The sequence below is a fragment of the Toxorhynchites rutilus genome, chromosome 2 (assembly GCF_029784135.1).
Source record: "Toxorhynchites rutilus septentrionalis strain SRP chromosome 2, ASM2978413v1, whole genome shotgun sequence".
Lineage (NCBI taxonomy): Eukaryota > Metazoa > Arthropoda > Insecta > Diptera > Culicidae > Toxorhynchites > Toxorhynchites rutilus.
Window position 1 is genome coordinate 228257882 of NC_073745.1, and position 27369 is coordinate 228285250.

At 40.5% G+C, this 27369-nt stretch overlaps 1 protein-coding gene across 18 annotated transcripts in view; it reads left to right on the forward strand.

Moving 5' to 3' along the window:
• The window catches only part of LOC129768064 (CUGBP Elav-like family member 4), a 1369849-nt gene that overhangs the window by 1097631 nt on the left and 244849 nt on the right, over positions 1 to 27369 (forward strand). The window contains exon 1 of one of the 18 annotated variants that reach the window (XM_055769468.1): positions 25966 to 26457. The exons of the other annotated variants lie outside the window; for them this stretch is intronic. The gene's annotated coding sequence lies outside the window, so the exon portion shown is untranslated. Of the gene's footprint in view, positions 1 to 25965; positions 26458 to 27369 lie in introns of those variants that run through there. 18 annotated transcript variants of the gene reach the window in all.

The window sequence follows — 27369 nt, forward strand, 5'->3', positions numbered from 1 at the left end:
GGAAAATCGTTAAAAAACATAAAAATTTGAATAATTTCAACGTCCTATGGTAGTATTAGCAACTAGAGACCTGGGACTTTTCATCAAACCAAAACTTATATCTATTATATGTGATTTTTATGGAGAAAAATCGATTTGCACTTACTAGCAGCGTAAAAACACCCCAAATCGGACAAACCAAGATCATTTACCCTATGTGATACGGTCGAATATTTCGTTCATAATAATTTTTGAATATTTCGCGACCCAAAAACCAGTTATTGCAAAAATTTACACGAGTATTTAGTTAGCTGCTATATTCGTATATGATTGACTAAGTAAAAAATATGAATATCTTCATCACGTAAATGACGCACATTTTGTTCAACAACTGACTATTAAAGCACTGAAAATAGAATAAATGGATCGCACGCCGAACAATTGAGCAGCAATTGTCTATTTTTTTTCGTTACCTAACATTGAAAATAAATTTTCTTGGACAACAATTACCGTCGACAGAAGAAACCGTTTGTGCATTCAAGAATTTTGTTGCGTATTTCGAAATGATTCGTTCTGTCGTCCATAAAAGGGAAAATTTTGGAAAACAACACATAGTCAATAACAAATTGCTGATTACTATAAAAGTTCTATAAAAAAAAATATGTTTTCAAAAAAAAAATCGATGACATTTTTGGATGGCAAAAATGATGAGGGAAGGATTAAAAAAAAGAATTTGTGGAATCAAGAGTTTTAAGATGAAAAATTTCATATAATTTGATGAATTGGACAGTAAAAATACTCTTTTCTTGTGAAAATTAAGTTTGAATATTTGATGAAAATGAAAAGAAAAAAAAGAAGAAAATTCAGCCAACATTAGCAAACTGTTTTTACCAGAAACTCCCCACGAAAAGTGAAAAAAGCTGTTCGCATACCTCATCCCGACACAACATTCCGAGCACTTAGCATATTTTCCTAAGCCAAGTCAATCGGGAAATGGCATTTTTCCAGCCTCGCCGGTGATGAATATCGGGGGAAAGTAAGACTTACCAAACCTCGCACAAGCACACACACACCTAAAACTAACACGCCAATTCGACAGCAATGCAAACATACTTCTTAACTGAGTGATTTCCCATGCAGAAATGTAAACAGTGCTCCCACCGCAATGTGAAAATGGCGTTCCTCTCAGCTTTTTTTTGAGCCACTTCAGTCGGCCACGTTGGAGCGTTTTTTTCTTCTTCTCTTCCCGGCTTACAAAAACACCAGGGCAAGATAGTGGAAAATTGTTGCCGTAAACTCTCCGATGGACCAACGCAGAGGAGAGCTAAAATAATAGTCGAAAAAAAAAACAGCACGATACGGTATAATTTAAAAGGTAAGAAAATTAATGGTTAAAATGCAAATCTGTGCGCTTTTGGCTTTTCGGGGTCTCGATTCGCTTCTCACCCGCTCTCGGCCAAATCCATTTGCATCAAGTGCGGAATGGTTTTAGCTGCCTGCAACACTCGAATCTCTGTGGCTGCTGTCCATTTGCACACGAAACGCCAGTGGGCCTCAGAATGCCGTGCCATGCTGAAAACGACAGGTGTGATAACACGGTGGCGGCGGTGGCCTAATGTTCCGAAATTCTCCAAAGGAGGTTGGCTGCAGTTTTTCGCATCGGCTCTAGAGCGCTTTGAAAGTGCTACCCTTCCATCAGCGGTCGTAATTTATGATGCCCCGAGATAGACCGAGGTAGACTAGAGCGAGCATCAAATTGGAATTGTTTACTTCTGCATTTTAATTATTCGCCTTGCTGTGGGAGCCACTTCCTTCTCTTCCACCACTTGAACCCGTCCTGGATGCTGGAGGTAACCACATAAAAAGGCAATTTGAACATGCGGTGCAAAGGGTTGAGGCGAAATGGAAATTGTGGTTCAAATTTTGGGGGTTTGGTAAGACGATGCTCGGGTATTTGTTCTCCCACCCGATGAAGCTGTTAAACAAATTAGTATTTACTTAGGACACGATTAAGATTCGAGATGGAATTTTTAATACCACGGAAAATCAAAATTCAGGCTGTACAAATTGGACTGGTTTGGGGGATAAAAATCAACACAGTTGAATGTCTCGCAAGTATCTGTAGGGGTGGACAAAGGCCATTATCATTAACAACCCGCCCTGGCTTGTACTGACAGCTACAATAATCATTTGTTAGCGCTGCAATTCTGACAGCAACTATGACAAATGATCTGCACTTCGGTAATCTCCGTAGTACAGTTCACGATTGTTGCCCACATTCCAAAAATCCTGAGCAGATAATCTAATTTGCCTCGCTGACCCCTCGCACACAAAAACAACGCGAACACAAAAACAAACACTCGATAACTCTGTGTTCCAACCCGTCCGGAAGCGAACTAAAACCGCTTACCAAATCGTGCGTTATTATCCAAAGTTAATGAAGTTTACCGGAACGTAATTGATTACAGGACGCATAATGAGTTTTCCACGTTTGCCACGTCGAATCGTAGTTTTTCGCCAAGCCTTGTCAAACGCCAAGTGGTTGCGAAAGGAGTTCTTGGCGGTGGGAGTGCCAATTATGGGCTGAAGCGTAGGAAAAGTTTCCATTACTCACTCATCCGAGTCATTCGTGCGGTTTGTGACGGGTAGACTCGGCCGTTTCTTGCGCGAACCCAAGGTAGGATGAGAGCTTCTTCCCTTCGGACTCGGTTGGTTATATGTGTGTTCGTGCATTTATAAAAAAAAAGATTAATTATGTGTGTTTCGGGACGATTTTTCCCGCAGTCAGCATCAAGTTCGGGGCGAGGCGACGGCTGATAGAAGGCCTCTTCATGCTGGCGTTGTAAATACGGGGGCGAAAAAAAAGTCTGCGAAGGGAGGAGCAGCACAACAGATGCTGCTGATAAACGAATCGGAACGGATTGATTGAATACGGAGTGCGGCAGCTTCTTGGGCAACAAAAAAGTACTCTTCCGGGAGTGAAATTTGCCACTGCTGTTGCTGTTGCCGTTGCTATTTTCGTTTCTGCGGGCAAAGTTTTCCCGCAAGCTTTCCGCGCGCGGCTCGATTAACGATGGATTGAGGCAGTTTAAACGTTGTTTTATGTGTTTCGCTGCTCGAAGCAGAACAACACACAGAGCGTGGAGCGGATGATTGAGTGGAGCTTATTTGCTTGGTAAAATATTTACAAGAAGCGATCCATCGTTCGCGTCAGTTTTTGCTGATTGGTTGGAAACTTAATAATGTATGGATTGGAAGATGGAAATTGTGTGTGCGGGTTTGCTGAGCATCAAGTTTGCCTAGCTATACTCTCACCAGGTTGGCGAGGGTGAAGCTTGGATGTGTTCGAAATGGAATTGAAAAAACTGTCACAACGTTCAGCCAAACTGTCTGAGTCAGACTTCTTGATCAGATATCAATTGTAAACAACTTGGTGTTCTAGATCAGACTGCTGCTGACAGAGAGCAATATTGCGATGCAGGCAAAATTTCGGAATTAAATAAACAGTTATGCTCAGAATGATAGGATGAAATTCTATATCATTTTCCAACAAAGGTCTATCATTACCTATAAAGAAGTTTCAAGTTTAATAATTTTGTAGCGGTGCTAAAGAAGCGAAGTGAGTATCATTTTAACAAATATATTGAACATATAAAGAAAATTTTAACATAGAATTAAAATAATAGAGAAAAGACGAGCATACACTGGCACAGATTCGATGGAAGCAATTCGCCTCGAAAGCTAACATTAGTGGTAATTTCTGATAACGATAACACAACCCGATACTTGATATTTAATTCTCGGCCCTGTCAAACTAAAGCTAAAAGAGTCTCAATAAATATAATTACCGAAAAAAAATGTTTTCAACTAGTTCCTTAGTCTTACTTCAACAGGTAATTTTAACTTATTTCGTAAATTGCTGATTACACCAAAATGGTAGCTGAAAATGGCGCAGATAAAATTCGACTCTGGAAAACAGCTGGATTCTGAAGCCATACCTAAAAGATTAAACTCTGTTCACATTCTATGAGACGATCCTCTAAACCTTCCATAGTAAAGCATGTAGTAAGAATTATTAGTATTTTTTCATAATATTTATTACTTCTGAAATTCTTATTCTTGCTGCCCAGTTGATAAAAGATCATTTTGAAATTCACATTTTTTATTCAAGAAAAGGCATCAAAATCACCAATTATCAGATTTCAATAATCAGTTACCGTTTCGGTTGATTTCTCGAAAAGTTCGGTTGGAAATAGTGAATTACAGATTACTCAATATATTCAATAAATCAATCACTTCAGTTCAGCTTCAGCAGCATACTGCTTTCTCTCGTCGTAAATCATTTGATGTCAAAGATTTTTCATTGGGTACAGGTCCAAGCTGACCATTCCAGCACATCTATCTTATAGTGAAAACATTTGAAACTGCACAAAATCCCGACATATCATGCTTGACATGCCACGAAAGTTCCAAGTATTCCACTTGGAACTTTGTTTCTTGGATTTTTGTTTCTTCTTGCTTCTTCTAATTCACGTCATTATCCGTAAAATCCATTGGAAATCTTTCCCGTCATTGATGATAACCTTGAAAAATTTTAAGTTTCAGAGGTACAGGGTTTTCCAACTTTAAATCCCGAAAGTAAATTGAAATAAAACACACTTAGGATTCGAATTTCGATGAAACTTTGACTGAGATGAGACGATGACTTTTCGGCACATATGGGGCGGTATCTCGGTCATAACTTCACGAATGTTGTCTTTCAAATGTTCAAGAGTTTGCGGAGAGTTGGCATAGACACGGTCTTTCGCATAACCCCACAAAAAAAAGTCTAGCGGGTTCAAATCGCATGATATGGACGGCCAATTGGCATCACCAAAACGCGAAATTATGCGTCCCTCAAATTTCGTTCGCAATATGGCCATGTTCGGTCGTGTTGTGTGGCACGTGGCGCCGTCCTGCTGAAATCACATGTCATCCGTATCCATATCTTCAATTAACATGCGACCATAGCGCTCAAAATTCACAGTTACCGTCTCACCGTTCTCATTTTCAAAGAAATACGGCCCGATGACTCCACCAGACCATAATGCGCACCAAACAGTGACATTTGGCGGATGCAATGGCCTCTCAACAATCACGTGTGGATTTTCTGAGCCCCATATACGGAAATTTTGGATGTTCACATAGCCACCGAGCTCGAAATGTGCCTCATCGCTGAAGAAAATTTGATGCGAAAATTCTGCATTTTGCTGCTGTTGTTCGTTCACCCAATCGACGCATGCCCGACGCATTCCATGGTCACCACGCTCTAATTTTTGTACCAGTTGGGCTTTATATGGATGTAGGTGCAAGTCCAAATGCAAAATTCGCCACAATGATGTGTTTGGCAAGCCCAATTGCTGAGCACGCCGTGGAATCGAAACATTCGGGTCATCCTCCACACTGGCAGCAACAGCAGCAATATTTTCGGCCGAACGTACATTACGATGATGCACAGGTTTCACAATATCCGCTACGGATCCAGTTTGTTCGAATTTACGCACTACATTAGCGATTGTGTGCTCTGTAGGCCGTCCATGACGACCAAAATCCGTCCGTAATGCTCGAAAATCATTTGCCGGTTTTTCATCATTTTTATAGTATAATTTAACAAAATTAACACGTTGTGCGATGCTAAAACGATCCATATTGTAAAATGGCAGACATTCAACTAACGATATGACGCTTTGGTTAACAGCTATGTCAAACGGTTGTCAGCGCAGGGCTGTATACTTTCGGAAGCCCGGAATGGAAAACCCTGTATTATTATCATATAAAGGGTGTGTCACATCAAATTGCATCACGGAAAAAACGCTGTAGAAATTTAATTTTTAGGAATTATATCTTCAGCTTTCGCTTATAATCAGATAAGAGTGTATAGATCACGTTGGCCATGCTTCACTGTCAATTTTTCGTAAATTTGGAAAAATGTCGTCGAACGAAAAAGAGCGTCGTGAATTAATCCTGCGCACTCATTTCGAGAATCCGGAGTTGTCACATCGGGACATCGGTAAGATGCTGGGAATCGTCCAATCCACGGTCAGCAGAGTACTAAAACGATACTTCGAGAACCTAACCATCGACCGGATGGTGAAGAACGGCAAAAATGGATGATCCGTCAGTGAAAAAGATCACAAGCGCGTAGTTAAGCAGTTTAGACGGGATCCGAGAAGTTCGGTCCGGGATGTCGCCAATAAGCTGAATTTGTCAAGTTCATTCGTCCAGCGGACCAAGCAGCGGGAGGGCCTGCGTACATACAAGGTTCAGAAGGCTCCTTACCGCGACGAAAGGCAAAACATGGTGGGGAAGACGCGAGCCCGGAAGCTGTACACCGAAATGCTGACGAAGCCGCATTGCCTGGTAATGGACGACGAAACCTACGTCAAAGCGGACTTTCGTCAGCTGCCGGGCCTGTTGTTCTTCTCCGCAGAGGACAAATTCAGCGTTCCGGAGGAGATTCGCAAGCAGAAACTATCCAAGTTTGCCAAAAAGTACATGGTGTGGCAAGCGATCTGCTCTTGCGGAAAGCGGAGCGCCCCCTTCGTGATGACCGGCACGGTAAACGGGCAGGTTTACCTTAAAGAGTGCCTACAGAAGCGCTTACTACCACTATTGAAGCAGCACGAGGGCCCGACCATCTTCTGGCCGGATCTCGCTTCGTGCCACTATTCAAAGGACGTGTTGGAGTGGTACGAAGCCAACGGGGTCACATTCGTGCCAAAGGAAATGAACCCGCCCAACGCGCCGGAGCTTCGCCCAATAGAGAACTATTGGGCGATTATGAAGCAGGTCCTCCGGAAGAACCCAAAAGTTAGATTTCTGTTAAAAAAAAACTACAACCTGACGTTGTACAGAACCTTATGGACGGGGTAAAGAGGAAGGTGCGAGCGTACGGGCTTGGGCTCGAAGTATGAATAAAAAGAAAATGCCAAAAGTTGTTTAATAGTTTTTATTTTACTGTCTAAAATTTTCAATTTTACGAAATAAAAAAATGTGGGTCTCATAATTTGCGATAAAGAACAAATTACCACTTTTGAGACCACTGTATCGGTTTGGCATGGAATAGCTGTATATATAAATCTGCCTATAAAAACCATGCTGTTGTTTTCTCAACAGTCGGCACGAACTTCCCGGACAACACAATATGAGCTATCCTGATTGCTTCCTGATTTTTGAAAATTTTTGTTAGCAGCCCTAGAGACGGATATTCGCCTGATGGCGAATGTGTTCCATGTTCTAGCTTCGAAAAACTACAACATTTTTAGAACGTAACTGCTATACTGACGCCATTGCCTACATTGCTGACATTGCTAACCACCCAAGAGCAAGAGCTGTCTTCGGTCTCATTAGAGTATGTATCCTTAAACTTTTGCTTTGTATATGGATATTATTTACGCCATAAACATTTATACCGCGCTGACCTATTGCATCGTAAAATGCTCTGGCGGCGTGCATAAAAATTGCAGTTCCCATTAGCGGCGGACGTTTTTGAATAAATACACTCCCCTTCTCACTCCTGTCAGGAACACAAAAACAAGCCTCAAAACGCCACCAAGACGCGCGTAAAAATATATAAATTCCGTCTTAATGAAAAGAGGCGCCTGGCCGAAACAGCAACATCGGTGACGGAGGAAACTTTTACGATAGATAATAATCATTAACTTTTAACGACGCATAAATTCTATCCCACCGCCCGCTGTCTCCTTGGGCGCAACAATGCATGCAGTCCTCCCCAAACCCCACGTCTCCTGAAGCGCGGAGTTTCGCCCGATAAGCGACAATACTGTTTCGCCGAGGCCACATGGAGTGCAAAACAGACATTATCATAAGCATCGCTCGTCATCATCATTGTCACTATGCACGCCACAAAATAGCGCTCGCTTTTTGATTTCGGACAAACTGCTCTCCAAGAACAGGCTGTTGAATGTCCTGCAATCCTCGCTTCGTCTCGTGTCCTACCCCAGAGTCGAAACTTCCGAAGGCTCACGTTTTTATTGCCTGCCGGTCACACACAATGGAAGTCGCTCGCTATAAAAAGAAACATCGTCTACAATTTTCATGATCGTACCATAGCTCAAAACGCTACCCGCGGAACCAGGATTAAAGGGGATTCAACCCTGAATACCCCCTGAATGGCCTCGTTCGGTGCGGTTGCGGTTTTATTGAGTGAAAATCGGAATGAAAAGAGGGGGAAAGAACTTCGGAGTGTCCGCCGCCGTTCATTCCGAGTGACGATGATGACGAAAAATTAAACACGCAATTCCGTCAACCGCGCAGATAAAAACATTCCCTTTCCCTCGCATTTGAGCAAAAGAATGAAAAAAAAAGAAAAGCAGAGAAGGAACAGTGGTTTTATTTTCTCTAATCAAAATACGATTATTCATTGTCGCGAAGAAGCGACCAACGTTTCACTGAAGGGAGCAAGAATATATCAAAGGATCAATAAATCAAGATGAGCGATAAAACCACCGACGTTTGGCGTCAAGAGGGAAGGATAATGAAATCGCGTGACTGCTATGGCGCTCACCGAACAAATGGAAGCAATTTTTTGTTCGGCTCTCCATTGCTTCGATTTTCCCGAAGTGTTCCAAACTGGATGAATTGAAAACTAACGATTCTCCGTTTCTTCAACTCGCTTTATCGTGCAACAAAGTCTGGTTCTTTCCTTCGTGTGAGTACAAATTGGATGGGACATATAAAGTCGGTGATAAAATCTTGATTCGAATCCCATCACAGCGTGGACCGCAATTTAAGCTCCTAATCGGCTAATGAGTTTACAAACAACCCCTTCCAGATGATTATGAAAAGTTGCCCAAACATTCTGGAACTTGAATTCTCCAAATGGCCATGAAATTGTTTTCCAACGCCTCCGACGTGAACTTCGGCTAAACACCTAGTAAAGAATGAAACCCTTTTTCCACCAAAATTCCACCCGAAAAAGAAGAAAACTCCAATCAAGCGCCGTGTACACCTGATGCTTTGCTGCGGAACTTCTTCCAGTGTTTTGTTTTCTTTTTTAAACTCGCCAAAAAAATTCCCACGAGGAAAACTCACAACGAAGAACGAACAACAAAGTAACCCTTGCGGCATTTCGGCGCCAGAACTTAATCTTTAACTCAATTAGGAGGTGTATGGGTATGTGTATGTTTGTATGTGTGTGTGTGGGGGGGGGGATGGCAGACTGGGACAATGAGGAAGCAAACTTTCTTTTTATCGTAAACTCATACATATATTGAAGAGGAGCGTGAAGGGGCCACCATCTCGCGCACAAAGGGCTAAAGTTCATTGTAAATTAAAGGAAAACAGAGCTTCCGATGTACCGTGAAGAAAAGCTGACTTGAAGGCATCCCCAACATGTGGTGGTAATTCGTTTTGGGCGCAAGATGTGGCGGGAAATTCATTTTTGCACCACCTTGCTGTTGCGGCGTAAGAAACAAGAAAATTATCCTCAAAATCGAAACTATAACATGGAGAATTCACTCAACTTGTTCCAATTTTCCATCAAGTAACCACGAGTTTTCGCTCCCGAATGCTTACTGCCGTGTGACGAGTGAACAAAATGAAGAATTAAAACGTTTCCAAGTGAGAGGGAGGGCATAAAGGAAAAAAAGAGCACCCCGAAAGTGGTCGATAAAAAAGTTGAGTTTTTCCTTTCGTGCACTTATTGAAGAATGAGGAGTTTCAAGCATCCATCCCGTCCCGAGTTTGGCGAACGGAAGCACCTCAAAAGGTAATAATGGCGTCTTTCGTAACAACCTCCGCCGGAGGAGATATCCCACGACGACGCACGAGCACGGGTAGCAGTGCGTGGAAAAGCGGGAAGACGTGCATAAATAAGTTTTTATTATATTTCAATTTTACGCCCTGAACTTTGTATTTCGGATCTTGACATGACGGGTGTACGACGGTGGTTGGGGGCGGGGGTGCTTCCACCAAGTAACAAGAGCGTGAGAAACCGTGCAAAAGTGCGAAAGCGAAAATCTGAACCGTTAGCTCGCTTGGTCGTCTCTGAACCGTGGCTAACAGCCCCACGTGTGTGTCACATCAGGATACTTTGGCACACGTGGCGTCACGATTTCATAACTGCTGCACATATGAAGTCCCGACAGCTGCCGCAGGTACTGCAACAGGCCGTGACGATTGTGACGCGACAGGTAGATAAAAGACTGCCGCCGCGCTCGTTGGTGTTGATTGGAAATTTTCCGGCAAAAGCGAACACACGTTACACGTACCCATTTTCCAGCCGCTGACTGCATGGTGATTAAAGGGTGTGTCACATCAAATTGCATCACGGAAAAAACGCTGTAGAAATTTTATTTTTAGGAATTATATCTTCAGCTTTCGCTTATAATCAGATAAGAGTGTATAGATCACGTTGGCCATGCTTCACTGTCAATTTTTCGTAAATTTGGAAGAATGTCGTCGAACGAAAAAGAGCGTCGTGAATTAATCCTGTGCACTCATTTCGAGAATCCGGAGTTGTCACATCGGGACATCGGTAAAATGCTGGGAATCGTCCAATCCACGGTCAGCAGAGTACTAAAACGATACTTTGAGAACCTAACCATCGACCGGAAGGTGAAGAACGGCAAAAATGGATGCTCCGTTAGTGAAAAAGATCGCAAGCGCGTAGTTAAGCAGTTTAGACGTGATCCGAGAAGTTCGGTCCGGGATGTCGCCAATAAGCTGAATTTGTCAAGTTCATTCGTCCAGCGGACCTAGCAGCGGGAGAGCCTGCGTACATACAAGGTTCAGAAGGCTCCTAACCGCGACGAAAGGCAAAACATGGTGGGGAAGACGCGAGCCCGGAAGCTGTACACCGAAATGCTGACGAAACCGCATTGCCTGGTAATGGACGACGAAACCTACGTCAAAGCGGACTTTCGTCAGCTGCCGGGCCTGTTGTTCTTCTCCGCAGAGGACAAATTCAGCGTTCCGGAGGAGATTCGCAAGCAGAAACTATCCAAGTTTGCCAAAAAGTACATGGTGTGGCAAGCGATCTGCTCTTGCGGAAAGCGGAGCGTCCCCTTCGTGATGACCGGCACGGTAAACGGGCAGGTTTACCTTAAGGAGTGTCTACAGAAGCGCTTACTACCACTATTGAAGCAGCACGAGGGCCCGACCATCTTCTGGCCGGATCTCGCTTCGTGCCACTATTCAAAGGACGTGTTGGAGTGGTACGAAGCCAACGGGGTCACCTTCGTGTCAAAGGAAATGAACCCGCCCAACGCGCCGGAGCTTCGCCCAATAGAGAAATATTGGGCGATTATGAAGCAGGCCCTCCGGAGGAACCCAAAAGTTGTCAAATCGGAGGCGAACTTCAAGAGAAAATGGATTTCTGTTCAAAAAAAACTACAACCTGACGTTGTACAGAACCTTATGGACGGGGTAAAGAGGAAGGTGCGAGCATACGGGCTTGGGCTCGAAGTATGAATAAAAAGAAAATGCCAAAAGTTGTTTAATAGTTTTTATTTTACTGTCTAAAATTTTCAAAAGGATCGGTCTACTGGGCGAATTTCTACAGCGTTTTTTCCGTGATGCAATTTGATGTGACACACCCTTTACATGATATGGGGTAGAAGTTATTTTGGCCGAAACTCATCTTTGTTGAATTTCCTGATACTTCATGCGCTTGTAAGCTCTTTCAACGCGGACTCGTAGTGTCATATAATTAAATCCGAACATTGTCAAGATTGAGCAGTCATCCGTGCTCAAATTTTTGACAGATATCGCGTCCAATATCAATTCATCATTGAGAAAAGTCCTCCAGAGGCCGTCGTTTTTTATTTCGTAACTAACCTTCCCAATCTGGGAAAAAACTCAAGTTCACTTTCCACTAGGTCCAAGCTACTTTAGAGATGAAGACCATCATCGTTTTCATCTCTTTTTTCTACAGAGGTTTAACGAGTTTTCTAAAAGAATATAATTTTTTAGCATTTATCAAAAGACAAGCCGATACTTAGTTCTGTCCAGAGCCGATACGGTGCGGACAAGTCTCTCGCAGCGAAGTGGCCCACCAGAGCACAACCGCCAGCCTTGTTTTGTCAATCAGGGCTTGTAATTCGGTAACGGAATCTCAACTGAAGACTAATTCAAAATGACGCAAGTAACACTACGCTAATTGCAAAATAGAAAATAATATTTGTTCGAATAGTTTATTTGTTGAAATTGCGTTGAAATTAGAGCTTTGGGTTTTTTTGCGCTAAATGGATCAATGAGCCTGATTCTCGAATATATTAGGCTGTCAAAAAAGTCCTGCGGTATTTTTTTTTGAATTTTCATTTGTTCATAAAATTAGTTACAATCATCTGTTTTAAGTCAAATATGCGCCGTTTTATTCGATGACTCGTTCCCAACGAGATGCCAGCTTCATAATACCCCTGTTATAGAAGCTCGCTTCCTTATTGGCAAAAAACTCGGATAGCCAATTTTCACAGGCCTCTTTTGTGGCTAACTTCTGACTACCTAGCTCGTTCGCCATGGACAAAAACAGGTGGTAGTCACTTGGTGCAAGGTCCGGACTATACGGCGGATGCAAAAGAACCTCCCATCCGAGCTCCCGGAGCTTCTGGCGCGTCACCAAAGAAGTGTGTGGTCTGGCGTTGTCCTGATGGAAGATAATGCGGCCTCTGTTTATCAAAGATGGCCTCTTCTTCATGAGTGCTACCTTCAAGCGGTCCAGTTGTTGGCAGTACAGGTCCGAATTGAGCGTTTGGCCTTAGGGAAGCAGCTCATAATAGATTATTCCTTGACAATCCCACCAAACACACAGCAGAACCTTCCTGGCCGTTAATGAGGGCTTGGCGATGGTTTGGGCCGGCTCACCGCGCTTCGAACACGACCGTTTGCGCTTCACGTTGTCGTAAGTGACCCACTTTTCATCGCCATGTTAATAAAGAAGGGGTGGAACGATCAAAATTTGGTCATCTTGAATGTGATGTATTTCTTTTGATTGTGCGTTTAAATTACCAGAATATTCATCATTTTTTGAGTGTGTTTTTTAATTAATATGTGTAGTGTAAGTCGTAATTTTCATGTCATTGGGATAATTGTTGTATCTGTTGGCAAATAAATAAATAAAATAAAATAAGTATGCGTGTAAAATGATTTGAGAATTTTGTTGCGCAACGTATGAATCCAAGATTATGGAGCGCGAAGTTGGCAAGATCGGAGTTCAAGCAACTTTCAGGAGTTGTATAATTTCGTTTTTTTTTTAAGTCGGATAAACGTTACATTCAGGTGAAAGACTTTCGGTTATTGACTACATTCGGGTGGATGCGTTTCGGGTAAACGTTAAAGAGTCTCACGAGATTATATAATATTTATTCGAATTCCAAATATTTAAAAGAGTTCACGGGGAAAAAACGCACAGGACATAAATTTTCTTTATTAACCTCACGTTTCCAAAAACAGTTAAATGTCCAAACCAAAATACCTACAAGTGAGGATTTTTTCCAGATCATGGTACTATAGTTTTGAACTGCAATGAATGATATATTTCAGAGCAAAAATTAATCGGGCAAACGTAATGCCACAGGCAAAGCTATGCCGTCCGACGCTCGCTAACTCTCGATCGGACCTATCTAAATCACCGTCTTCTATGTCTATTTCTAAGTTTCAAAATAACCGGGCGATAGGTGGAACACAGGCTTACCGAATTACCATTTACAAGAATGTAACATTTATACAAATGTAATATTTAACTGAGTAAGACATTTATTTGAATGTTATTACTTGAAAAATCCGTTATTTATTACTGATAGATATAGATAAATATATCATTATCTATATTTTATATTTTATTCGGGTGGATGTTACATCTGACTCAACGTTACTTTCATTCGAGTTTTGTGATTCGGGAGAACAGTATTTGAATAAATATGAGAGATATTTTCACCCTATTCGTTGAATCCGACCATCTAAAACCTGCAAAAACTATCGCAAGAGATTTTCAATAACATTTAAATATAAGTTCTAAAAATAGGCGTGTACGTGTACGCGGTCGTATAATTTCGTTGCGACAATGCTCGACCTCATGTCACTATATCAGTTATACACTTCTGAATACTACTTGTTTCTGTCGATATAATGTGCTCTGACTTCACAGGACAACAATAAATAACCTCAACAAAGAGTTACTTAGACAGATAATCCATCTTCTTCTTCTTCAATGGCACTAACGGTCCTAGAGAAACTTCGCCGTCTCAACGTAGTATTACTTGCGTCATTTTTATTAGTACTTAGTTGAGATTTCTATGCCAAATAACACGCCTTGAATGCATTCTGAGTGGCAAGCTCTAGAATACGCGTGATCACAGTGCAAGTCGGAGGAAATTTCTTTGACGAAAAATTCCCCCGACTAGAACGGGAATCGAACCCGAACTCCCGGCATGTTAGTTATGACGCTAACCACTCGGCCACGGGAGCACAACGGAGAAATCCATAAATTGTATGAATTATGGGAAAAGAAGTGGACAATCTAAATGAAATATTATTTGAATAATTTACCAGAATGATGCAATTATTTCCACTCATAAAGCCTGGTTTTAAACTTACACTCCCAACCTTCAGAGCAAGATAAAAATCCCACGAAAACTGTAATTCAGAAACCATTGCTTCAATTTCATTTCTTAAAATAACATTCGAAAGACAGTCGATTATGCCAGACTTTTTGTTTTATAAAGTTATGGAAAAATATTCTCCGATCCTATTATTATTTGTTTCCAATCTACAAACTATTTGTGTTAGGAATGTTGTTCGTATTTTACTGCTGCTTGCTACATTTAAAAAATCTAAATTAAAAGAAATTCACTGACAATTCATTCTCATTTGAATACCAACGATTTGAATATTTTGAAAGTCAAAATATGTGCGTCTAGAAAATAATTCTCGAGAATGTGTTGATACGATATACTCGTATTGAATGTTTGATGATTATGACTCCTCCATATTTGGGAATGTAAAACGTATTTGTTCGTTTGGAAAATGAAATATTTTCAAACTCAAAAGATGCTACAGCCGCATCATTAGTTTTTTTTTAGACAGATTCCTTGCCTGTAGAGCTTCTGGTTTTTCGAGGCAATCCGATTGTTATACCAACGCTATGACACCTTCGTAAGAGAAAAAATACTCATCCCGAGGATGTGTCTGAATCGTCTGGAATAAGCGATTGTATTTCGGTTTCCTATAATTCTGAAAATCCAGGGACTCTGTGTCTAAAAAACCCCTCTGTTCACGACCATTGGGATCGTTTATTGATACCCTGTTATTAAGCAATGCGTCTCCAAGAGTATTTACACTGCATTGATGGAAAAAAAAGTTGTCAGACAGAACGAGATCTGAGTGAGATTTGACCAGGTGAGGCTAATATTTCTGAAAGCTATTTTCCACAAAAATCTAAACTGACACAATGACATGAAGCCAAGCGTTGTCACGATGTGACATTACATGTATGGAGCATATTTTGGCATTTTTCGGTCAATGTGCAGTTAAAACTCAAAAATTACGAAGAAAATTAGTTTAATTTTGGATTAATCACCCTTCTTCAAGAATCTGCTCGTATCAGAATTGTCCGAACGGAACGCATTGAAGACAGTGTGTCATGTTTCGTTTATATCAAGTAATGAATTTTCGGGCGGAATAAACACACATTGAAAATAAATATTTTTAAAGAAACACAACTTGTTCGTATCAAATGTGTACTTTATGTATAGATTAATACATTTTCTGCAAGTGGTGAAACAAGTTTTGTGTGATAATGATTTTATATTATACTATAGTTTTAGCGGAAATACTAGGAAATATAGTTGAGTACGGATAAGAACTACGTGTTTCAAGTATCCACATATCATCAAATAATAATTTTTATTAAAATTTCAGTAGTTGAATAGTGCAAAATTCTAATATTTTAACTTCGAGTATAACAGTTTGGTCACCATTTGCAATTTTATTGCAAACAATTCCTACGTTTTCATTGTTATGCAGAATAAAAACCCAGAAAAAAGTTCTTAATTACGATTCAGAGCTACCTTCTATACAACGAAGAGAAATTACTTGCTCATCATCCTATTTTAACACTTTTCCAAGTTGTACCCGAGTCACCTGCTCTGCACCCGAATGGGGAAATTCCAAATTTCAATTCCGCCAAAAAAACAAAACCAACGCCTTTCCCAAAATAATCTAACTTATCGCTTCCATTAAAGCGCTCCGTCCGGTGCCCTTCCTGAAGTTTATTACCGAAAGATACACAAACCATAAATAATACAATTTATTTTATTCTTAAGATTTATTCTAAAGAATAAATCATCTCCTACCCGCGAACATCCCAGTGTTTCGGTGTCGGTCTTCACTCCGACACCCGGTCCTGGGGCTGGGCGGGTGAAGCGCTATCAACTTCTCCTTCGGATGCGCGCTGTTGCTTTCGCACAAGAAGAAAGCTGCTACTTCCGTCGAAGGCTGCAGAAGGCGGCTGTTTTGAAGGGAGGGGAGGTTGAGTCAAAACTAATGAGAACAAAACCACTTAGCCCCTGTCCTCCGGTCGTGGATATCCGAGTATATGCGGTGGCTCACCCCCCGGCCGCCACGAGCATTTCCGAGCGAGACGTAGAAGGGTCAACACCAACGGCCTCTCCAGACGGACGGATAGGATGCGGAGTGTCACCGATGATAAATATGTCGCTTAATCACACGAGAATCGCGCGTAAAGCCGCCCTCCCACTATAGGGAGTGGCACAAATTAGATAAACAGCATAACTCAGCATTTTGGAGGGGAATGAATGTTATCAAATTTTAAATAAATATTCAATTCGAGGCCGATGTCTTGACGGTGCCAATGTCGGCGACCCGATAAGGGGATACTTGGTAGTTATTTCTGAAGGGAAGACGGTGGCAATGGCATCCTCAAATCCAAGCCAATATGAAACTTCAGAATGTGTATGATGATGATACATTCTATGCAGCGCTGTCAGCATATGCCGTCATGAGATGTCTGATATTTCACTTCACTGACCGGGTGCCTCGAATCGTTACAGCCCCACACAGTCTCCAAACCGAAGGCCACAGAATCCACAGCAGGAAGGGAACAGAGCTGCGCCACTGTTTCCACTATGTCCCGGGTAAATTGGATATGTTTGGATATTATTTTAGGAGCTTACGTTTCGGGCCCATGGTCCCCCCATCCCCGCACACACAATACATCCTTCCACTGCTGCCGCGTCAAACCGCACCGAGAGTCACACCGAGAACTTAACGAACGTGATAGTATCGTCTTTGTTTTCTCTTTGACTTTTGGCTCACGGCAAACTCTGACCCAGGATGTATTCCTTACTCTGTGGTTACAATCTTCTCACCCGGGATGCTTCATCTGATGTGAACAAAAGTATCCGCATTCCGCATGAAATGGGAAGCGGGCGGAATGTCACTCTATACTTCCTCTAACGACGAACTTGTTATCAGATATTTTTGAACAAAGCTGAAACAAAGCGTTAATGACTTTTCTTTGCCTTCGTCCTTCTCTGTCTCGCCCCCACAGGATGGGTTTTCTGGGATGGCGAACTTAAGACGACACTTTCATTCGAACCCATTATTACGCGTCATTATAAACGTTCGGTTATTAAGAGAGGGACTAAATGACTTGACTGAGTCTCTTGTTGCTCCTGACTGCGAGGGCGACGACGAGGCGAAGGCTTTGTTATCTACTAGTTGTAAAGCACAGGATTATTGAATTTTTCGGGTGAGGCGGAAGCAGCGCCGAACTTTTTTTTTCTCCATATCAAACAGGCAATGGAATTGAAAGGACTACTGATTGGAATCGGCTTAAATCGATCGACGGTGGGCACTATTGTTATTCAAATGGAAAATGAATTTCTCCCACATTCGAAAGTGGTTGAAATGCAAAATGTGAGGAAATTGAAAAGGCATTCGCGAGGAAGATTCCGAAAAAAAAACACACACAGAGAGAAAGCTGGGAATAAGGTGATCCCAATGGGTGCTATATGTTATGTAACAACAGACGCTTCCGCATACCCTCCAGACACTTTCACCCTTAATTTCCATATTTTCGCTCCACAAAGGAAGACTTTGAAAGCATTCGGCGGGAATAAGGGAAAAACACACATTTATTTATGCGTGAGAGACGAGACCGCTTCTCGGAAGAGGGTTTCCCAACTGTTTGCGTAATCGCACGCCGCGTGGCGATGTTTGGTTGGTTAGATTTATGCGTTTTCTTCCCCGGTGAATCGAACGAAGCCTTCTGGCTTCCGCACGCCAGACAAAGGTGAGCCTCCGGTACTACTACAACCCAGGGAGGGGGATGGGAAGGGGATGGAAATTCGAAGCAAGTGTTTGTATTTTGAAAAACGATGTGGCGAATAAATTTAATGTTCATAAATTTTAACCACTTTCCCCCTGTTGAGCAGCCTTTCCAGCTCGCAGTTATTTTTTTTTACCGCTGATCTCCTCGCTTCAACCTCACCGAACAAGGTGTGGGTCGCATGTGTGTGTACCTAGGATTCCATTTGAGGGCCATCGCCACGGAAATTGAGACTGACTTTATCTGGTGGAATAAATCAAACGCCTGTCAGCTCGATTCTTGGTTGGCAGTGCTGAGGCAAACCTGGTTGAAAACCTGACGCGGATGGGGGTTGGTTGGAAGGGCTTTGTTTTGCCGCCTTTTTTGGCAGCCACTCACCCGCAAAAAGGGCACCCCATGTGTGTGCGTGCAAACAACTTTGGGCGAATTGGGCTTTAATTGTGAGTTTTATCTTATCATGGTCGCGCGTTTTAAGGTAATGGTTGATGTGTGTGGTTTTTGTTACGGGGAGTCATTCTGGTTCTGGTATCGTTTAATCTTACCCCGGGATCGGGTTAGAGGAGAATCACAGCTGTCATTATGTGAAACCAGTAGAGTAAACGGGGGATTTATGAAATGGTGTGGAATTTTATCACCAAGAGTGTTAATTTCGAATTTGAGAAGTCTTCCGATTTTTTTCAAATCAAGAAAATGCCGAGAATAAATGAGAATTTTTATTTCTCGTACAGCAGATAAAATGTCGTTCACCAACAGTGTGGAAACGAAGATCGACTAAACCTCTGCATTCTTGAAGCTATTAAATTTCACTCAAATCAAAGTTGTATTGTCCATGTAGTGTAATCGATTTTCCAAAGCTATTTTCGGATGTCAAAAAGTATTTATCAAAATATCCTTTCGGCTCTGTCTAGTAGCAAGAAGTTACAGGGAAGCGTTTTAGGTGAATTCGATAGCTATAAAATAGTGTTTTCTTTGCTCTCAATCAAAATTTATCTTGGTCATAAATTTCACCACCATATCCCGACGTTTGACGCGCTGTTATTTCAAACAAAACTTATCAGCAACAATCTCTGCGTTTATGGTCAAGGTTATCATGACATCGAGCACGTTGTTTGGTCGTGCGAGATATATCGTGTAACCAGATCGAATTTAGAAAACTCTCTTCGGGCCCGAGGAGAACAACCCAATGGGCCGGTGCGGGATGTGTTGGCTTGGTTAGACCTTGATTTCAAGTCCTGAATGTATCTTTTCCTCAAAACTATCGATATCCGTGTTTAATCATCAGATTGTCCAAACCTCCTTATGTTCCTTCTTCTCTTTGATGAAAAATTGTCACCTTACTAAGCTCGAGTCGTCCGCGAGTAATCGGTTCCCCATCCTATTAACCATAGAATAAGCAAAATTGTAAATATGCCTTAGAACAAAAATTAGATATAGAATTTGGCTTCTTCCAACTTATGTAACTGAGCCTGTACAAATAAATAATTTATAAAAAACAAAAATTAATTTCACAATACGATGGTGATCACGGAAATTATTATTTTCGGTCAACTTTACTCATAATATTTTTCTTCTTACTTAATTTGATTTTATTGGAGCGATTGAATTCAATATTTCCCTATGAAGCAATTCAACAGCGAAAAAAATTGGACGCTGCCTGAACATTTACGATTTTTTCGAAACTTCATGCTGCTTATGTAGTGCAATTAATACATTGGCATTTAATAGAATGCCATTTAAAATTAACTGCAAACAAAAAAAATAATAAAAAGATAAAAGTTTGAGCAGTTAGCTACTATTCAGCCATTCCATGCCAAACCGAAAATCAGATTTGAAAAATTTTGTTCCCTATCGCAAAATATTAGACCCGTATGTTTCAGGGTGGAAATTGTTATGTAGGGGATTTTGGGGCCGGGGAAGGTTTTCATGATAGTTTGAGACCCCTCCCCCTCTCTTATTCTGCATTACTCGAGAATTAATAAAGCAAACGAAACCAAATCTGGCATCTGGAGGTTTAAGGTTAGAATAAATGTTTCTATGATGGTTAGACTCTCCACCCCCTCTCTAAGGGGGGGCTGCCATACAAATGAAACACAAATTTCTGCATCACTCGAGAATTAATCAAGCAAATGCAACCAATTAGGCATCTGGAGGTTTTAAGGTGCAATAAATGTTTCTATGGTGGTTAGATACTCCACCCCCCTCTCTAAGAGGGGGCTGCCATACAAATGAAACACAAACTTCCGCATTACTCGAGAATTAATCAAGCAAATGAAACGAAATTTGGCATGTGGAGGTTTTAGGGTACAATAAATGATTCTATGGTGGTTAGATATACCTCCCCCTCTCTTAGAGGGGGCTGCCATACAAATGAAACCTAAATTTCTGCATTACTCGAGAATCAATCAAGCAAACGAAACCAAATTAGGTATATGTAGATTTTAGGGCGCAATAATTATGTTCACGGTTGTTAGACACTCCACCCCCTCCCTAAGGGGGGCTACAATAAAAATGAAACACAAATTTCTACTCGAGAATTAATCAAGCAAACGAAACCAAATTTGACATGTGAAGGTTTTAGGGTGCAATAAATGATTCTACGGTGGTTAGATACTTTTCCTCCCTCTCGTAGAGTGAGCTGTCATACAAATGAAAAACAATTTTCTGCATTACTCGAAAACTAATCAAGCAAATGGAACCAAATTTGGCATGTGAAGATTTTAGGGGGCACGAAATGTTTCTATGGTGAATAGACACACCTTCACCCTCTCTAAGGGGAGAAGAGAGGAGGGGTCTGTCTTTGTTTTATCATATTTTCTGTATCAAACATTTATTCCATGTAACGGAGAAACATGTTATTTGCAAGTGGTTGAAAAATCTTGAAGTTCTCTTGAAAATCTTGAGTTGTGTCTAAAAATAATCTGATATAATAATGATGAGTTTTGGTAGAAGTACGAGGAATTTTTTAGTAAAAGGTAAATTGAACGGGGTCGATTAGAAGATCAATAAATGAACAGTTCTGCAATTGGACTCATGAGCTTGCGCTTAGTAAGAAAACGTGAATGTTTGAAGGTATTGATAACAAAAAACAAATTTAGGGCGGGACGAAGTTGGCCGGGTCAGCTAGTTATGAATGCAAAATCCAATTTTTTCGCAAGGGTAATATTTTTTCAAAGAAGAAATTGGATTTACTTTGATATGTTAATCATCTCAATCGTTCAAGTAGTTCAAAGGTTATGAATTTTCAAAGTCATTTTTGGGAAAAAAAAGGAGAATTGATTTTTCGGACCATTCTAAAATTGAAATAGGAACCCTAATGAAAAAATAAAAAATACGGGTCTAATATTTTGCGATAAGGAACAAAACCACCAAGTTTCACGAAAATCCGAGGATCAATATATCGGTTTGGCATGGAATGGCTGTATTAATAATCAGTTCCTAACGATGACATTGTAGTGGTAAGCGTGACTGTTATGCTTTTTTTTAATACCACGCTTAACTGAGATGGCCCAGAACAATCAATTTTGGTGAAACTAAATGGATGAAACCTTCAATTGAATAGCTACTAGCATGCGAAACAACAATGATAATGAACATATCCAATTTGATGATAATAACGAATATGAATATTCATTGTCGATGAAAACTACTGTTCCCAAATTGAAATCGAATGTATGGATAAATCATTCACAATTAAAATTGGTAAAATGTCATAATGAACATTGTAATTTTGAGTAGCTGCCATTCATGCAGAAGATTTTAAGAAAATAGAAGAGGGGCGGGTAAAAATTAGATATTTTCCGACTAATTTGGCATGAGATTGCTTCATATGTAATGTTTCACTTGTATTTTATATTATAGTTTTGCTGTACGAATTTTTAAACGCGTTTTTCGCGAAACTATGTTTTTCCTGTTTGGTGGTATCGATATCTCAGTATTTACTCGACCGATTTGGACGCGATCTGGCGTAGTGGTAACGTCCACTCCTCTCACGCTAAAGGTCACGAGTTCAATTCTCACTCCCGAAATTCTTCCAAAAATGGAAGTAAAAGTGACGAACCAGCCAAATGAGTTGAAAGTCACTATAATACAGATAGAAAAAAAAATATATCTAAAGCGTTATATAGCCATTTTCTATATCTCATTTCCGACTCCTTCTAAAAAAATGAAATAGTTCCAAGTCAAGTTTTTCATTAGAACGTTTAGTTTTGCAATTTTCTCTGATTAGACAATAAAAATAAACCTCAAAATTTAGAATTCCTTTTCCTTTAATAAACATATCACTCTTCTAAACTGCGAGTAATCAGTTTCCTCCTTATTAACCTTCGAGTTAAGGGAAAAGGTTAGTATATACTAGTAAAAAATAGTCAACAGTTTGGCTCCTTTAAACTCGTGTATCTGACTTTTTACTACAATAGATCAAACTAATGGGTACAATGGTTCGAGGCTTCTACAGAAGAACTGAGCCTTTCAAAATAATCGAATTTAAGTAAAATTTATAATGCTCGTAAAAGCAGAATTGTTTCAGCCAAATCTTCTTTCATTGATGCTTGGAGATCTGACTTCACAATTTTTAAATCAGAGAACAGCCTTTCTACGCTAACTTGAGATGGTGGCATGGTATTAATCGTTCGTGCAACTTCTATGTTCAATCAGTCGATAAATCTTGAGATATTATGGTATCAAATTAATTTCAACGAATTAAAATCGATTCTTAACGGATTTGCGCAAGTTCAAGTTTCAAGTTTTCTTGCCATTTCCCCGTTGTGACAAAAATATCTGCGAATATCAGCGGGATGCTGTTTTTCACGACCATTTCCACAATCCTCAAATTCTTGAGAATTTCAGCAGTCATGTTAAACGTTATCTTTTCGCGAAAATTCATCACGGAAAATTATTTTTTCTTTTGACGATATTCTGATCCCAGCAACAAACAAATTCCGCGTAACGCAACACACAAACAAGACCAACTCAAACATGACACGCACACAGAACCATTTTTAATGTCGCTTGAAGTGAAAGAATGCTTATCAAACATAACGTTTCTTGAATTTTTGGTCAACATCTTGGAAGTTAGCAGTGCATTATAATGCAGCAATATAATGCCGATCCGCCCGGGAGCAGAGGTGTAATTGGTGATTTACCTCAATACAGCAATTCCACAGAAAAAAAAACTTGTACGATTTTAGCGAATTTCTTAAAATTATATATGATCGTTCCTTCTTCTTCTTCTTCAATGGCACTAACGTTCCTAGAGGAACTTCGCCGTCTCAACGTAGTATTACTTGCGTCATTTTTATTAGTACTTAGTTGAGATTTCTATGCCAAATAACACGCCTTGAATGCATTATGAGTGGCAAGCTCTAGAATACGCGTGATCACAGTGCAAGTCGGAGGAAATTTCTTTGAAGAAAAATTCCCCCGACCAGAACGGGAATCGAACCCGAACACCCGGCATGTTAGTTATGACGCTAACCACTCGGCCACGGGAGCACATGATCGTTCCTTACCGAAAATAATTAGACCCGTATTTTTTATTTCCTCATTAGACTGGCCCTTTTCAGGTCCAATAAATCGTGAAAGAAAAGGGCCAATCTATTGACGATAAAAACACGGGTCTAAAAACATAATATAGTATAAATATTATATTATGAAACTCTGAAAGATTGTACCAACTTTTTCCTGTGGAATTACTGCATATAATCATAATATTGAAATTCACTGAAGTTTTCGTTTTGAGTATTAGACCAATTTAGTAACAAAAGATCACTGCAGGTTCCCCAAGGTATAACTGAGACCAATTTCATATAGTCTTTTCGCGTCGGACTTCCCAAATCTTTCAGCTATTTTCCATTATTTCTCCATCATGTCGTAGATATTTGTGCTTACATTTGGGTGGCTTCCATGTGAGAACACTATTTTTAGTGAATTATTTATCAATTGGAAATAGTCGTTTTCTTGAAGCTTCCACGGAATAAGAGCATAATGTGGCAGTATGCAGTGGATACATGTGGAATCACGTCGGAAAAGATGTTTAAGAGTGATATTTTTGTGTGTCATTTTCACTCCCTTTCTTTTATAGAAACAAACAAACTTTCATTATTTTAGCGATACCAATATGACATTTTGAAGGCTCATAATATCGTCGAGGTGTGATGTGGTGAGAAAATAATCTGCAATTAAGCAGTATTCCGCCGAAAATGCTACTGTTAGCGAGGGATAAGATTACGACGGCTCTTTGGACCGTTTTACCACTAAAACAATGAAAATAATAATAAATACAATTGCCATCCATTGCATATCAAATAGTTTTATGGATTCACGAGAATATTGACTCGAAATGTTAAGAAACCGTTAATTAATATATTCAACAACGCAGTGCTTCATTTATCAACAAGATGACATACCTTCCAGGTGAATTTTTCCCCATGTCATGTTCATTTGTAACACAAATTTCTATGAATATCTAGAGTAGAATTTGTATCACAAATTCAAAGACATCTATTTTAAAAATTGTAGTATTGTGTAATCAGGACATATTGGTACTGTATCACGATTTGTATGATAAGTGTTCAACTGAATATTCGTTCAGAGTTCCACTCACCTATTGAAACCATTGGAAGCTTCTGATGATCAAAGTGAAGCAAAATAAGCTAGGCTAGGATAAGTATTACTGAGCTTAAGGTTTGCGCAGTAGAACCTAAAACTAAAAGCAAGCGAATTTCTAAAATAACAAAAACTTTCAAAATATGGGTAACCTATTATGGACTATCAAGATGTTTAATATGAATTATATTTTTGTGCTACCCGTAGTCGAGTGTTGATGAGCTTTGGATTCCTCAGATCCGCCTTACACTAGTAAATACGTAGATACATGTTATGCTGGCAATGAAATCTTATCTAAGTATGAATAAAATATTGATGTGAGTGATATGAGAGGAGGTGGGTTGATACTAAGAATGTGGAAAATTTGCCCACAATAATAATACACTAAATTTTGAACAGTGCTTCGCTCGAAGCCTGAACCAAAAAACGGCGCAAAGTATGCTCCCCTAACAGTACCTCAAATTCTCGCACGTTCCTCGTCAGTGTATGCAACAGATTATTCTCCCGTGTTACAACCTAGAAAACCATCAATGTCGGACTGTCAAACTTTGTGGCGAAGCGTTCACTCATAACCACCAAACTCAATAAAAGAAAACACACCGTAAAACTCTGTTTCGTTCATTACGAAAACTTTTATTTTCATCCTCTCTTCTTTCTTTCTTTTTTTCTTTCTTGGTCTGCCCACCAATTCTCCGGTACAATATATAATATACACACGAACAAACATAAACTCGGTCGCAAACTTGGTCGCGACTACTGCTGTGTTGTTGTGGCTGAATATTAACCGACTTCCCCCATCACCCACAAAAAACGAAACAAAAAAACCACCCACCCTCACGCCCAACTTTTGCTGGAAACCTCGAACACTAGACGTCATCTCCTCGCCCGTGATGAAGTCGATGTTTTTGGTATCGCCTTCAAAACAATTTTCCTTATCGCAACAACAGCAGCAGCAAGAACAACAACAACAACAACAACAATCGGACAGCAGCCCATCGGTGACGGTTAATGATTGCTTGTGTTAAAGTGAGAGTGGGGGTAAAACAGAAAACGAACCAAAAAAAAACCCTACAGGATTAGGTGAAAGCACGAAACTCAAAAAGCAAAAAAAAAGTGAAAGCCAGCGGAAACAGTAGAGCTTTAAAGCAAGTGTGATATCTAGGAAATAGGAATCAAATTTTTTAGGGAAAATCAGCCTAGCCAAAGAGCATCAAAAAATCAAACCGGGAGAAAAATTGTTCTGAACAATATCAGTCACGTTTGCTTCAGAAGTTGAACGGAACAGCTATCGAGTATATATGGTAGCAAAGTGATCTAGGGAATTAAAGGTAGCCAATTTTTTTCGACGGAACGACGAAACCAATTTTCGAGCTTCAGGATCTTTTACAACACACAAGCATCTCGCACGAGAACAAAATACGGAATACCACGGATCCACGTGATTTTATACTTTACTACATGCCGATTCGCCATCCATCAAGATAACAGCTTGGGCACTGGTTTCAATAAACAGGAAAGCTTCAGAAGTAAGCAGCCGTTTTCACTCCCTCTACAGCAAAAGGGCGGGGCGGAAAGGAGGTGGCGAGCGCGATCATTCCCCCTCCCTCTCACATGAACGGGAAATGGCAAGCTTTCAATGTGATACGGAATCGGTGAGGCCCTCAGAGTGAGAAGTCATAATTTACGACTGTGTGACTGTTTTGCACGAACCACTCAGACAGTGGTTCGTGTTTCCACCCACCCGTCCACACACACACACACAAGCACACAAAAACACGCTAAGCGGACGCTGTGAATTGTGTCCAAGATTGCTGCTTGCGGCCAGAAAACCCAACACCACACAATAGTCGAAAATTTTAATATTCATTTAACGCCGCACTGAATCGTGATTGGAATACTTTTCAGGCCGGACTGGTGACTACTCATCGAAACTGGATCACATTGCAAGTTTGCCACCCGGATGAGCTGGGAAAAGTGGTTCCCGTTGCCGCCGCTTTAGCCCCCACCCAACTGTTGTCGTTTTCTCGTAATTTTTCGTTCATTGTCGTAATTTTACGGTGTTGTGCGTGATTTATATCTTAACCTAGGGTGTTGTCTGTAATTATTTGAAGGTGTTTTTGATTTTTTTTCTTTCTTTCATTCGTATGTGTTGTGTTTTTTCTTGTGTTCACTTTTTTATCTTTTTGTGTTGTGGTTTATGCTTTGTTCCCATAGGTGTTTGCCGGAACATAAAGTTTCTATAATGCATAACGTCATGTGTGTTAAATTCGATATTCGACACTCAACATGAGGAAATTCAAATACAATTTATGAGCATCAAATTTTCTTTTCATCGACACGGAATATCGTTTTGTTATGTTATGATTTTTCAGTTTAAAAACCTATAACTCAACTCAACTCATCAAGAGGTGTTCAGCTATAGAACAAATCAGGCTAAG